We start from the raw sequence: 15,848 nt of genomic DNA, 5'->3' as shown, positions 1-15,848 counted from the left end.
ACCCCCAAAAACATGTTCCCAGAGGGCAGACAGGACGTCGTCCTCTGACATGAGCCAAGTTGTTTGTGACAGTTGTGCCAATAACTACACCTGGAAAACCTGGACGTCTACTCCTCTGCCCTCTTCACTAGAGGGACCTGCACATTTTTACAAAATATCTCTCTCTCTCTCATGTTGGACTATTTGCATCTGTCTGTGTGTATTATGTGTGGTCGAGTTTGGTTTTTGTACATGAGTGAAGTGGAGGTCCATGATCGCCCACGCCAGTCGGCGAGGCACCGGATGATGATGAATTGTGTGTTTATGTATGCCTTTTTGTTACTCTGCCCGTCCAAAGGTTTCCGTACATTCAGGAAATTCGTACCTTTTACCGAAATTTATATATGGCTGATTGACTTGTCACTAGTGCTACCACCAGGCATGTGGTTGCTTCCCCAGCTCCAGTGGTGACTCACAGTCCATGTGACAACTGACTTGTTAGTTTCTGGTATTTATGGTGATTTTTAGCCTGCAGTGGAGAAAAACAGAGACACCACTCTGTAAAATAAATTCCCTGCATGAGAGAAGTCGAACACGCATCTTCTTTAGACATAGGCAAAGAGTCAAAGAGATTAACTACTCCACCACTTATGTTGTTAGTGTTCATTCTTCTGCTTTTGTAAGTGTCCATGTGACAACTGCTCTGTTAGTTTCTGGCATTGGTATGTATGGCAACTTTTGGCCTGTTGTCTGGTGAAAGACAGAGACACCTCCCAGTAGAATAAATTCTCTGATTGAGAATCGGACACCCATTTGTTAGTGTTAGTTCTATCTTCCCCAGCTCTGGTGAGTGTCCATGTGACGACTGATCTGTTAGTTTCTGGTATGTATTGTGAATTTTAGCTTGCAGTGTAGAAAAACAGAGACACCACTCAGTAAAATAAATTTCCTGCCTTGGAATGGAACATCTATCCTCTTCAGGCAAAAACGAAAAGTCAAAGAGACTAACCATCCCACCACTTATGCTGTTACTGTTGTCTTCCTCTTATCTTCCCTTGCTCCAGTGAGTCTACACATGACAACTGTTCTGCAACTTTCCTGAATGTACTGCGACTTTTGGCCTGAGGTGTATTTGTGTGTGTGTGTGTGTGTGTGTGTGTGTGTGTGTGTGTGTGTGTGTGTGTGTGTGTATTTGTGTGTGGTTTGATGATGTGTAGCCGGTGAATCAAAACTGTACGTAACTTCTTCGAAATCTTTCTCCTCTCTCTTTATGGCGTTCTCAACAACATGTAGGTCTACTGCTGTTGCTAAGCAACCTGCCACTTCTCGTACCTGTGACTGCACCCTCTGGTTTATGAGTTGTTTAAAAATAGTCTTTGGATGTTTTTTAAAAATCTGCTGTAAAAATGTGAATTATTGTTCTCACATCTTACTATCAATAGTCTTGAAAGTAGTTCCACATTTATTCACCTTGGAAAGTGTTTCTACGCCACATTACTTCATCTTTGTGTGCAATATTAGATCTTAGAATAATCTTTCTTTTTTCTTTTTGCCAGTTAATGACTCACGTTTTTTACTTAGAGGTAGAACATTGAATTTTTCTTGACTTTTTGTGAAGTGAGAACGAGCGACTCACTCCTCCGTAATTTGTACACGTGGATTTCTGACTGCTAGAGAATGTGAGAGGCATCCGAGGTGTGTTATGGTCTGTCATCTTGCATGTTGATTGATGATTCTTATTATTTAATCAGACTTTAGATATAAATATATATATATGTACTGTGTGTTAAAAAGCATTGTGTGCATTTTATAAATGCTGAAGTCATTTTGTGGCCAATTTGAATTGGAGTCTCTGTGAAGTACAACACGTTCATGTGTCTGTCAGACTGTTCATTGTCAGATAAAAGTTTTCTGTTTATATGTTTATCTCGTGGTTGAAATGGGACTAAAGTACTAGAGTACTGCAGCTTAGTTTTTCTGCCCCTCCCCCCAACCTCCCCTGAAGTTTTAAAAGAAACAATTTCTTTCTGCTCAGATTCTTAGTATAATATTTATTGAGAATAAAGACATATAAGTTCAAAGATTTTAAAAGAAACAATTTCTTTATGCTCAGATTCTTAGTATAATATTTATTGAGAGTAAAGACATATAAGTTCAAAGATTGTTTGACGTCATCATTTTCCAAAGAAAGAAATACAATTTTAATCAATTTTTAAATTTTCTTTCTTTCTTTGGAAAATGATGATGTCAAACAAGCTTTGAATTTATATAACGTCTTTACTCTACTGGGCTCTGCCTTATGTACCTGACGGTAAGGGGAGAAAGTAATTAAGTCAGTATTCTATTGGGACTAGTCTCTTTTCAAATATGCTTTGATGTCATATATAAAAAAGAAATTTTGATTTTGAAGGTACAACGTCTAAGCATTGTAGTTTTCCACTACTTTAGTCTCATTTCTTACGAGGTTCTGTTTTTTTCACGAGTCGAAAGATGCATGAGGTTGGGGTTTTTTTTGACAGGACCTTTCGTGTTCACATAGTCTGCCTTGATTCTTCTTCACTATGCACTTTACCCAGAGGTCATCGGTGTGTGATGATTTTGTTGTGTTGGTCACTGGTCGATCAGTGAGTGTGTGTGTCTGGGTCGGTCTACACGGGGGGGCGTTGTAAATTTCCCCCCCCCCCCCCTCCAGCGAGATCAATGTGTTTCGGGACGCGATGGAATCAGGCGCTCGTCAATTTTTGGGCATGTGGAGTTATTGGTATCATCTTAAAGCTAGTTCGTTTGTCGTGTTTTCGATCTATCTTGAATAGAAGTCGAGATATTTGCCATTGAAGGAGGTGAAGGTTTCCTGGTGTTTTAGTTATAATAAGCGAGAAAATGGCTACCAAAGTTTGCTGACTTCCAAAGCTTGAGAGTCATTGGAAACCGCAAATTTACATTTTTTGTGCCTTTTATCAACGTTTGTTTATAAAATCCACACAGAAATGGGTTTTTTCATGGACGTTTTTTATAAGGTAACGAGCTAAAAAACCACAAGTTCATTACAAGTTGGTAAATGGGCAGAAAAATGCCTGTTTTTTCAATTTCATTATTTTGACAAGTGCCTGATTTCACCACGCTGCCACACATATGGGGCCGTTTTATGTCTCCGCTCACCCTACCCCCAAGTCGTTCTTGCAATCAAAAGTTGTTTGTTTATTTCTCAGCTGTGCTGGTTAGAATGTTGTATGTCTATCAATAGTGTTTGTTTGTTTGTATGTGGTACATTCCTCAGTTAGATGGCTGGGTGGTTGTCCAGAGAGATGGGATGTCTGTGCATGTTTGTGTCCTTGTATGTTTGTGTCTGTGCATGTTTGACTGTGTGTGTTTATGTAAGGTGCTGTACTGACTTGAAGAGTCTTGTTACTACAGTGTATGGGAGGTGGATGTTCAAGTCAGAGGTCTTGCCTCTCATACAAACTTACACTACAGTGTTGCTAGAGACGTTCAACCCATGCCATATATCGTCAGTGTCTGTAAGACTGTAAAACTTTCTAATGACTTTGTAACCTTTTACAGAGTGCACACTGCCGATGAAATTCAATTTGGCAGAGTCGAAGCTAGCCAGATTTTTATCTATAGACTTATACTTCTATTATGGCCTTTAAAAAAAATCAAAGTTGTGGATTGAATCAGTCTTGTAGTGTCAAAATGGTAGCTTTTGCCTTGCCATTGAAGAAAATCTGGCTGGCCTTGACTCTGTTCGACTGAATTCAATTGGCAATATGCTTTGAGTTTTTGGTACAAGATGAGATGGTCTTGTGAACTTTCAGGTTTTGTCGAGTCATTAGATTATGTGTGTACCCTCTGTTGTGATAGAAACCACTGCACATAGTAAATAAATAATATAGACCGAGGAATGAATCGGTTCTGTCTCCTCTCTTTGGCCATCGTTTTTTGTTGTTGTTTTTTTCTTTCTTTTTGTTGCATTGTAATTGTACACTATTTAGATGATAAAACCCATTATCCGTATTACCTACTCCGTGGAGATACTGATGTCTTGCTCTCAGCCCTCGAATATATCATATGTATGTAGGAAGGCGGTACAGAAAATTTAGCCTCTTTATGTGGCAGAAGTGGGCGCTGGCTATAAAAAGGTTGACAAGTACTGATGTAATTGACTTGTGAATGTGAAAGCATGCCGTTATCATCAGAGATATCTAAAAACAGTTAAAGGTTATATTTCTCAAAGTTGCCAATAATTAAGCTGTTTTCAGTGGTTCCATATTCAATCTAGGGTTAAGGATCCAAGCTCTGTTGTGGTTTGCTCCATCTGTCCTATCAAACATCTGTTGTCCTCATCTCTCCTCCTTCCTTTCTGTGTGCTTTGCTCTCTGGTAACACGTCTACACTTCAGCACTTATAATACGGTCTTGAATCTATTTGTGGTCCGAGTGCAGTTCAAGTCTTACCTGAATTAAAGCTGAAGGACTAGAATGACCAGAGTAGAAATGATTAATTAATTACACACATACTGAAGCTTTGAAATTTCTCATAGTTTGAATTCATATATATGGTGTTTGTAAAAGTTTTTGTTTGATAATTTGAAGTGGGCAAGGCATATTTTCTTCTTAAATCATATCAGTGCATATCAGTACGTGTATCTGTAGAGGCGATTTTTATTTCTGATTTTTGTTTTTGTTTTTATTTCTGGTTTGCGTTTCGACAGCTCAGTGGGAGACTCCATCATCATTATACGTCACTTTTTAAAATGGTGTATAGCAGAGTCTTACACTTAGCTGTCGAAATGGGAGACCCCAGTTGACGTTCCAGAGGCATATCAGGCTTGGTGCTTTCCCCGAGAAAAACACACTCCTCGATCGTGCTGAAGGCCAGAGGACCCATGTGATAGTTTCTGTTGAACCGTACAGTTGGCCCGCAGTCTGTCTTTGGGTGGTTGGTGGGTGCTGGGATGCTGTTGAACTGTATTGTTAGCGATCAGTGTGTGTTTTGGGTGGTTGGCAAGTGCTCTGATGCAGAGTATCCAAAAGTCAAGGTGCTGGCAAGGGACATAACTCATGTTATTCTGACTGTTTATGCCATGAAGTTTTTCCTGGCCACAGTCCGGGTCCTGTGTTCTGTTTTGTTTGGCTTTGTAAAAATTTTTTTGTTTTTTTGGGAAAGTGTTTTATGGCGCTCGCAACAGCATAAGGTCATACATGAGCATGCCGGGACACATTAAACACGGTAAAAGTTTTACAGCGCTCCCAACTACTACATAAAGTCTTATTATTATGAGCGAAGGCGACGTACACAAGTTGGTTGTTTTCATGATAGTTCCCAGCACGTCTTTGTGACCTGTAATCTTGTCTGCGGCCAAAGATTCTGTGCATCAACTAGATTAACTTCATTGAGGACATCATTAAGGACAACCATTCTGGACATTCAGCACCCTCGAATTTAGAGACCGACTGTTTTATGGGAACTTTAAAAATAGATGAAGATTAATTTCATGATCCATTCAGAATTTTAAAAGTTTGTTGGTTCTGATCCGACCCCTCGACACCGTTTACATGCATTTTGTGAAATATGCAAATTTGTTTTTTTCATTCGTGTACTGGTATGACAATTTGAAATGTGTTGCGACGTTGCCTTAAGACTGTTGATGAAGGGACATTTGTGCCCATGACAGGGTTCAAGAATTAATAATGTTGTGCTGGACTTTTATTTTTTCCCATGGTTGATTGATCTCCTCAGACATAATGAGAACACAAAGACTCTGAGGGCCAACTGTATTTATTTTTTTTTTTATATCAAAAGGGGGGTGGGGGCATGTGTGACATTTTTTTTTTGGGGGGGGGGGGAGGGAGGGAGGTTGGTATTGTCAGTGTTAAGTAGAATTCACCCTGAAGAGGTACGAGGCGTATTGCATAAAAATATATATCAGCATGACATTCTGTTTGAAAGAACCTGAAAAATTCTGCCTTAGGAGGTGGTTGGTGGGTGTTCTTGAACAGTCTGCTCCTTCTTACGTCTTTTCAGCGTTACTGATGTCATAACTCATGCATCTTGAAAATATGTGAGGCAGCGTGGTAAAATCAGGTGCTCGTCAAAATAATGAAAGTCAAGAAACTGGTATTTTTCCACAGGTTTGAGAATTTTTATCGAATTTTCTTTTTTTGGCTCATCACCTTTCATGCCCCTTAAAGAACACATTTGTGTGTGGATTTTATTGAAAACCGTTGATTAAAGGCATAAAAGATGTACATTTTTAGTTTCCACGGACTCTTAAAATATAAGGAAAAAGCTCAACTTTGGGGGCCATTTTCTCACTAATTTAACATCTGAAACCAGTCGACCTCCTTCAATTGCCAATATCTTGACTTGTTTCCAAGACAAATGGGTATTTTTTTCTTCAAAAGCACGTCAAATGGACAGGCTTTAAGATGAATCGAATAACTTAATATGCCCCAAAACTGACGAGCGTCTGATTCCGCCATGTCGTGACACATATGCATTGTCCGAACTTAACCTGTGTACTTTAAAGTCTTAGACCTGCCCTGTTTTGTGTATTTCCTCTTTTGCTCTGTCAGTTACGAAGCTGTTTAGTCACTTTAAAGAACGCACAAGATTTTTTCTCTTTTGAAGTTAAAAGAAAGTGTATGTGTGTTCATGTGTGAGTATGTGTGCCTGTGTGTGTGTGTGTGTGTGTGTGTGTGTGTGTGTGTGTGTGTGTTGACAAGTGCATATATATTAATTTACTGTATGTTTTCCCTGTAGTAAGTTGCAGGTGCGTACATGAGTCCATTCACAAAATTGTGCACATAAGTGTGGACTGAAGAGAGGGGTCACAATCTGACCTCACAAGTCGTCCATTTCTCACTTTTACCGCCACTGTCTGTCAGGGACACCTTTTTAAAAAATAGTTTCTATAGAACTTTTCCCACCTTTTGATAGTTCTTAAAGAACTTCTGCACCTCCAAGTTCTGTGGATGGCTAGCTCACCACCTTTGACTTTGACCTACAATGTAGACTCCAGTTATCAGATATCTATGTCAATGTGTTTTATCCTATCTACTATTCTTTCTTTGTCATTTTGTATAGATTGTAAAACTTTCTTTACCCTGTGTGTGTGTGTGTGTGTGTGTGTTGGCGGGTGCTCTGGTGCTGTGTATCCAAGTCAGGGTGCTGTGTTTGTGTGTGGGTTTGTGTATATGTGTGTGTGTGTGTGTGTGTGAGAGAGTGAGCGTGCGTGTGTGTGTGTGTGTGTGTGAGTGAGTGTGTGTGTGTGTAGTGTATACGCCTGTGTAGTGTATGCAGTGTGGTGATATGTACAACTGCACATGTAGGTAGGTAGACAATTGAGAAAGTCTGCACTTGCACATTCTATGTTCATGTGGAGGGATTATTATGCGTGTAGTGTAATCTACGTGTGTGTGTATGTGTGTGTGTGTGTGTGTGTGTACACATGTAGGTTGGTGTGTCGCTGTCCACCGTTTCTTGTGCCTAGACCATGTGCTCTCGTCTGATGATACAATTTTCTATCTTCCGCATATTCCATGTAGACTGTAGCGTGAATTTCGTCCCTTGAAGTTTTTGGTCATGATTTTGTCCTAATTTATTTGCAGATTTTCATTGATATAGACACAATAAAAGATTGTGACAGAAAATGTAGGCCCTACAGGTTTTTTGTTGTTTTTAAATTTTTGACAAGCAAGAGAATTACCACCAATGTTTGGTGACTCCCAAAGCTTGAGAGTCCTTGGAAACTGCAAATCCTGCTCTCAGCCTTCTCACACAATTTATTAGTCAGTAAATTTTTTTTTCGAAAAGCGTTACACAGCGCTTGAAACTGCATACGGTCATATGAGCGTGCGGGACACATTAATTAAAGTGTGGTAAGAATTCATGTTGAATTTTGCCAGAGTGGCGGCTGAACCCTACTCTTGTCGATTTTGGACCACAAAGGATCTTTAACGTGCACAACTTGCACATAGGACCTCCGAGATTTTTCGCCTTTTTCCGAGAAGGCCTACTTACCAACTCTAAGATCAGGGGTGTGGCTGAAAACAACAGTAAGAAGAAGGCAAGGGTAGCAGTAGAAAGGCTTGCAGAAAGAGTCAGGAGCCCAGAGGAGGGAGGCAAAGGAAGTGAGGGGGTGCGGTCAGAGAGTGAAGATGAAAGTAGACGACAGAAAAGGAGACAAGTTTAGAGAAAAACATTTTCTGTCGCTACCTGGATTCAAATTTGGGACCTTGGAATGAGAGGCGAACACCTTAACCTCTAGGCCACAAGAGCCTACCTTATTCACTCAGACCCTTAAAAATATAGAGAGTATAACACGGATAGCTAGAATTTGAGAGGACTGGCCTCAGTAGTTCCAGGGATCCGTAGTTTGAGGGATATCTTACAAAAATATAAAGAAGAAGAAGAGAAAAAAAAAACCAAAAAAAACCCCGGGACCGCAGGCACAGTTCGATGGATGCGTGATTTTGAGACATCTATGTTTGACCTATCCGTGTTATACTCTATAATATCCTGGTTGGTAGCTATGACTATGTGCTAGACTACCTGCTAAACACACAATCATTATTATTTGTGCGTGTCAAAACCCAAGTCAGATAGACACACCCACATGGAGATTTTTTATTTTTTTTAAGTAAGAGTTTTACAGCACTTGCAACACAATAAGGTCATATAAGTGCCCAAGATTAGAGGCGTTACAAGAGGGTAACAAACACAAAAAAAGAAGGAGGGGAGACAGAGACGATAGATGTCCGATAGGAAAGAAGAAGCAAGAAGCAAACCACACCAGAGCACCCGCCAACCACCCACACATGGAGATTAAACAGCGAAGAAAAACAAACGAAATGCAAGGTTCAGAATAGTGAGATAATGTATTTAATATAAAATTTAAATCTACAAACATCTATCTCCGCATTGCTTCTGCATATCTGGAGACGGAAGGAACACATAGTTGTAGCAAAATATGATCTCAGATAGAATGATATCTTATGTACAAACACTCATTCACACTGAAATTTAAGTATTTAAGTACATGTCAAAAAAAAAAGGAAAAAAGTATGAACATTTTGTGAGAAACCATCTATTTTAAAAAAAAAGATAAAAGAGAGACAAAGGACAAGAGAAAAAAACAGACAATTAAAAAAAAAAATGCTACAAGCACTTACTTGAAACTTGTGCGGATAAAAAAAAATATTAAAAAAAAACAAACAATAGTTACTTCAAGAGCTCTGTTTCAAAGGCTCTCTCTCTATATATAAATAACTACTACAATGTGTGAGAAATACAATATAACAAAAAAAAAACAACAACCCCCCCCTCCTCCCCAAAAACTACACAGCTTCCTAAAACAAACCTTTTTGGTCTCATCTATAGATAGACAGACCTGATCCATATATTTTTTTTTTTTTAAATAGTTCACTTAATGTTTACTACAGCCATAAAAGAGGAAACAACAGATTCTTTTCAAGTCAATCTTTACACTCAGAAAAATATTGTAAAGTTCAACCGAGTTACTTGGAACCAAACTTACAACGCCGGGCGGCGGGTGGGCACAACAGTGCCTGCCGGCTATCGGCTATATACTTTTTGTTTAAGTAAGTGTTTTACGGCACTTACAACACAAAAAGGTCATACAAGTGCCAGCTAGACACTCTAAACGTGTACTGGTCGGGCCCTATTGTACAACACACAAACAAGGGGTGCTGTAACACCCAGCCTTTTCCTGGGTTAAAAACAAAACAAAAAAAATCCTCAAAAGTCTGGGCAGGAAAAAGAATTTACGAACAATTCACTTTTTCATTTTTGAAACTATTCCACTGTCAGCGAGTAACTATTTCTATGAAACAGAAAAATTCACTTCGTGTTTTATTTTGGGTTTTTTAAAGTGAGACAGAGAGAGAGAGAGAGAGAGAGAGAGAGGGAGAGAGAGAGAGAGAGAGAGAGAGAGAGACAGAGAGACAGAGAGAGAGAGAGACAGCGACAGAGACAGAGAGAGAGAAGGAATGTGATGCGGAAGTGAATAAAAAAAGACTCCCAAATAGAAAATGGCCAATTACTCCAGTCAGAGAAACATGTCAATAGTAGATCTAGTGGAAGCTTTTACTTGGTCCCAAGCATCATGTGTGAATTTGAAAAAACAAAACAAACAAAAACAAAAAAACCCACACACACACACATAAAAAACCCCGAAAACAAGCATAACATTTTCATAATTTGTGTGTGAGATTACATGTATACATCATCAAGGACATGTGGTATGGCAGAGAGTTATTTTGCTTAAAAAAACCAGTAAAATCTTCTCCACATAAGGTGAACAAGTTCTTGAGCTACTTTCATCTGAACACATGGAGTTTGGCTTGAACACTTTAAAGTCTTTCTGTTATTCAAGAGCTTTGTGACAAAACAGGCTATCTTCAATGACATTCAAAATTTCCACCTTTTCGCATTGCAAGCAGGCTCTTTAATTTTTTTTTCTTCTTCTTTTATAGTAGAGGTTTTTTCGGCTCTCGCAAATGCATAAGGTCATATGAGCGCCATTCTTTACTGCATAACTATCATTTTGGTCACAAAAGACGCTGCACGATTTTTCATTTGCTCTAAATCAGCTTCGCCTTTACACAGCATACAGACTGAACCAAATAAACGCTCTAACTCAGTGCTTGCCAACCTGGGTGGAGGAGTCGCCCACAAGCGGACGATTGATTCATTTTAGTGGGCAGTGGCGAGGATCACCAAAGTAGTGACAAGCGTTATTTAATGCCCTGCTGGGAAATACATGAAGGTGGACGGGTTTCAAAATAGTCTTTTGTAGATGGCAGAAGTTGGTAATGCCTCTAAGAGATAATAGAAGTGAACGATGTCCCTATGAGATGGCAGAAGTGGGTGATGCCTCTTAGACATTGGCTAAAGTGGGCAATGCCTCTACTCTAAGACATTGGCTAAAGTGGGTGATGGTTAAAAAAAAAAAGGTTGACAAGCATCGAGTTAGAACAAAGCCATTCACTTTTTGGAACATAACGCGTCCTGTCACAAAGCCCTTCAATTGTATTAAGCTCAGTATGGACGGAACGACATGGGCCGGGAAGACTGCTCGTCACGGGTCACACACAACCACCACACACCATCGGCGCACCACACCACACACCATCGGTCCACCACACCACACACCATCGGTGCACCACACTATACACCATCAGTGCACCACACCACACACCATCAGTGCACCACACCAGGAACCATCGGTACACCACGAACCATTAGCACACCACACCAGGAACGTGGTTGGTTGGCGGGTGCTCTGGTGTGGTTTGCTCCTTCTTTCCTATCAAACATTTATCGTCTATATCTCCCCTCCTTCTTTTTTGTGCTTGTTACTCTCTTGTAACACCTCTAATCTTCGGCACTTATATGACCTTATTGGGTTGCAAGTGCCGTAAAACTCTTACTAAAACTAACACCAGGAACAATCAGCACTCACTTAACAATTACACCTCCAAAAAAAAAAAAGAAGCTGAGAAAGTTCCTAGTCGTTATTCCTACATACAGTGCAGACGTTAATGACTTGTAAAGAGCACTGAACCTGCTGTCTAGTAGACCTAGATACAATCAAGTACCGTACTGTTTATCATCTATTGTAAAAAGGATTGAGCCTACTTTCTAGTAGATGCAATCTACTATTGTTTTTCATCAAGACATTATATCTCTTCAGTGAAGGGGGGACTTCTGAATTTACCCTCGACCTTGAAGAAAACAGAGCCACGTCAGTTGTTGAGAACGTTGAAAATGTCTATTCCATGTTCTTTTTTTTTTCTTTTTTGGTAAGTGTTTTACGGCACTTGCAACACAATAAGGTCATATAAGTGTCAAAGATTAGAGGGGTTACAAGAGAGTAACAAACACAAAAAGAACTTGTTCATGAACGCTGTCGAGGATTTGATCCACGGAGAACCATTCCTGACCAACCATCAGCACATCGAAGAGTATCGGTATGTATCAATCCACTTAACCCCTTGAAACCCCCCTCCCAAAAAACCTGAGGCAGGAACATAACACTAAAACAACCACCACACTCACGCTAACAACAGTTCCGTGTCTGTTTAAGTACTGTAACCGCAAGTATCTTTTCTCCTACCCTGTGAGCAAACCACAGAACCACGTCCTTTGAGGACTCCAGTGTGTGTGTGTGTGTGTGTGTGTGTGTGTGTGTGTGTGTGTGTGTGTGTGTGTGTGTGTGTGTGTGTGTGTGTGTGTGTGTGTGTGTGTGTGTGTGTGTGTGTGTGTGTGTGTGTGTGTGTGTGTGTGTGTGTGTGTGTGTGTGTGTGTGTGTGTGTGTGTGTGTGTGTGTGTGTGTGTGTGTGTGTGTGTGTGTGTGTGTGTGTGTGTGTGTGTGTGACCTCCGACAAGAGCCTTCCACGCCCTGAACCATTGGCAACATTAGGATGTTGGATAAAAGTTTTTTCAAAAACATGAAAAAAAAAAATATTTTAAAAAATAAGAAAAGAAAAGAAAACCAAAAAGAAGAACATGTTTAAAAAAGTAATACAAAAATTTTTAAATCCAAGATAATCAAATACAATAGACTCTACGTCAATCAGTGTGGCAGAGCAAAAAAAAAAAACCCAAAAAAAAATCAACTGGTTATCTCAAGTGCAAAATCACACATGTGAAGATTTATCATAAAGATCTACAAAAAATAGAAGTCAACAAAATATTGAATAAAAGTCAGTAGTAGTAGTAGTAGTAGTAACGGAAACATTCCAACAAAACACAGGAATACACATCGGTTGGGGGGGAAAAAAAAGAGAACATCTCCACTTCAAAAGAAGAACTCTGCCTTAACGAATGGAAGAATGTCCCACCACATACATCAGCTGTGTCGTTCTGACAACACACACCTCAGTAAACAACACGTGTTCCCTGATACAAATACACACACACCGCAGTAAACAACACATGTTCCCTGATACAAATACACACACACCGCAGTAAACAACACGTGTTCCCAGATACAAATACACACACACCGCAGTAAACAACACGTGTTCCCTGACACAAATACACACACACTGCAGTAAACAACACGTGTTCCCTGATACAAATACACACACACCGCAGTAAACAACACATGTTCCCTGATACAAATACACACACACCGCAGTAAACAACATGTGTTCCCTGATACAAATACACACACACCGCAGTAAACAACACGTGTTCCCTGATACAAATACACACACGTACACAGAAACACCAGAGGAAGCAGAAAAGCCATGTAATGTGTTTAGCGACCAGCCAGCAAAAGTACAAAGAACTGACCGTATTAGCTTTCCCATGAACATTTCACGTTTTAGCAGAAACACAATCCTGTTCAATAACTTATACCCAGCGCACACTGTCAATCCAATTCCTTTGATTGAGATGGGGCCAGCCAAATTTTCCTTCATAAATAAGACAAAACATAGCGCTTTAGCACAGTTTGGCTAAATTCGACTGCGGCCTTCAAAACCAGAGGCGTTTGGCTTTCAAGTTCGAGAGTTGAATGAGTCATACTATGCCAAAATGGTAACTTTTTGCCCCCTCCGTAGAGAAAAATCTGGCTGGTCTCCACGCCGTTCGATTGAATCCAACTGGCAACTAGCAGTATGCCCTGAGTAATACAAACTCACACACACAATGGTAATTGTCAAATAATCACAAGATTTTTCACTATCTGACAATTCACATATATACACACACACACACAAACACTTACACACAGATCATGTGTACGTACGAACACAAAGCTAGCCATCCTGATGTACACCTGGACAACATCATCACTAGCTATCTACCTACAGCATGAGCCGGACTGTACAAAACAAAAGGGAGGAGGAAGGTGAGGTAGGAAAAGCTGTCACCTTCCCTTTAATAAAAACATTCAAAAATCAACAAATTAGTCCTCATGAACACCCCCCAAAGATAGAGAAACAAACTCAAGTTTGGAAATCATTTATGAGCGAAAACCTTTGTGCCAACAAACACAAAAGTACCACAGACATCACGCCTGTGTTGTCTGAGGCTTCAGTCAGCCACTGACCCGATTCTCCCTTTTCCCTTACTGCTGTGTCACTTCACTACAAATACATCTGCTCACCACCTAGTTTTGAGAAATGTGATGTAAAAAAGTTTTGAGTTTCACAATATGTCAAGCTTTTTCTAATGCATTTCTTTGAATTGCCTTGATAACGACTCCGAAAATTCTTATGATTTCGATAGAGCAGATAGAACATTTGGTTTCTGACCTCATGGTCTTAGAAATTCAAAACGGCCAAAAATGTCAGATAGAATTGTAATTCTGAGGTAGCGAATCGTCTACGAATAATCAGAATTCTTTAGAAACTTAAGTTCCAGAAGACCGTGTCATGCACAGCCACATAGTTTTTCAGCAAGGAACAGCAGTAACGAACAGTCGAGCACAGTCATTCTCGAATTACGGACATATCAAAAAATTTTCAGAAAATTTTCTAGACACATTTGCTCCACACTACCCTCTGCCACGATTTTTTAAAGTGAGAATGTTTGTGTGTGTGTGGAAAGTGTGTGTGTGCGAGTGTGTGTGTGTGAGTGTGTGTGTGTGTGTGTGTGAGGAAAGTGTGTGTGTGTGAGGAAAGTGTGTGTGTGTGTGTGTGTGTGTGTGTGTGTGTGTGTGTGTGTGTTTGTGCGCGCGTGTTGCTAAATGGTCTCATAATGTGCGTATTCTGTCTTTTGATTTGTCAGTTGAGTGATAATTAATTCGATATTGAACAACATTTTGAGCCTTAAAGTTAAAATACTAGGAGCTGTATAAATTCCCATCATTATCATCATAACCAGTGAAGTTGTTGGAGATATCCGTGCTCAACTGTATTTCCTCCATGACAAATTAAGTCACACACAGAAACACCGAACATGAGAAGATGAACACATGAGTTGAATGAAAGAACCTTTTTAAAAAAGAAAATATATACTTTTTAAATGGATGATTGTGCAGATGTCAAAGATCTGGGTATTCACTGGGTGCTCGTTCTGTACTCGGGCAGAGTATGTGAGGGAGATTCCTTGACGCTGAGTGACTGCTGGTGTCATCTCATAACATATTGTACGAATGTGACAACGTAACTTTCCAATTCTGAGATAAGAGTCCTGCATATGGTTTGACAGAGGCATGTGAAGTGATGCGTAATGCTGTATTATTGTCAGCCTATTTTTCTCTTCATTCTGAAATTTTTTTAATGAAAGTGATAAATAATTACAAACCTATGTGTAGTATGTCTACAAGTCTTTTTCCAAGCGGGACAACAAAGACTTGTCTTATCTACCTTCACTTCTACACAACGTCAAGAGATGCCACCGCCATTTTGTAAAAATACTTGAAAATTTACGGAGCTGTTGCAAACAAAAAGACTTTTAACAGACACAATTAATAAGAGATTGAACAGAAAGCAAATGCTTAGAATAACCTTTCTTAAACTTATAAAACAACCAGCATCCCTGAACGTCCCTTACAAACAATGCTGCTATGTAGAGAAGAAACAAACAGAGGTGAGTGGTCAGCTTTGTTGTGTGTGTGTGTGTGTGTGTGTGTGTGTGTGTGTGTGTGTCTGTGTGTGTGTGTTTGTGTGTATGTTGTTGAAATGACCACACACTTTACTCCTACACTACGGCCAAGACTTCCAGCCCAGACATGCAATGGTGAAGTATTTCATCAAGTATCCCAACCATCAAGACAAACCGAGGGCCGAACAAAAGACATGAATATCTTTCTCTCCAATCGCCAGATCTCGAAAAAACATAGACGAACATGGTTTAACCACTCATATCTCTGCTCGCATGCCCCCCCCCCT

Source organism: Aplysia californica, unplaced genomic scaffold (assembly GCF_000002075.1).
Source record: "Aplysia californica isolate F4 #8 unplaced genomic scaffold, AplCal3.0 scaffold01545, whole genome shotgun sequence".
Taxonomy (NCBI): domain Eukaryota; kingdom Metazoa; phylum Mollusca; class Gastropoda; order Aplysiida; family Aplysiidae; genus Aplysia; species Aplysia californica.
This window is presented reverse-complemented; position numbering follows the sequence as displayed.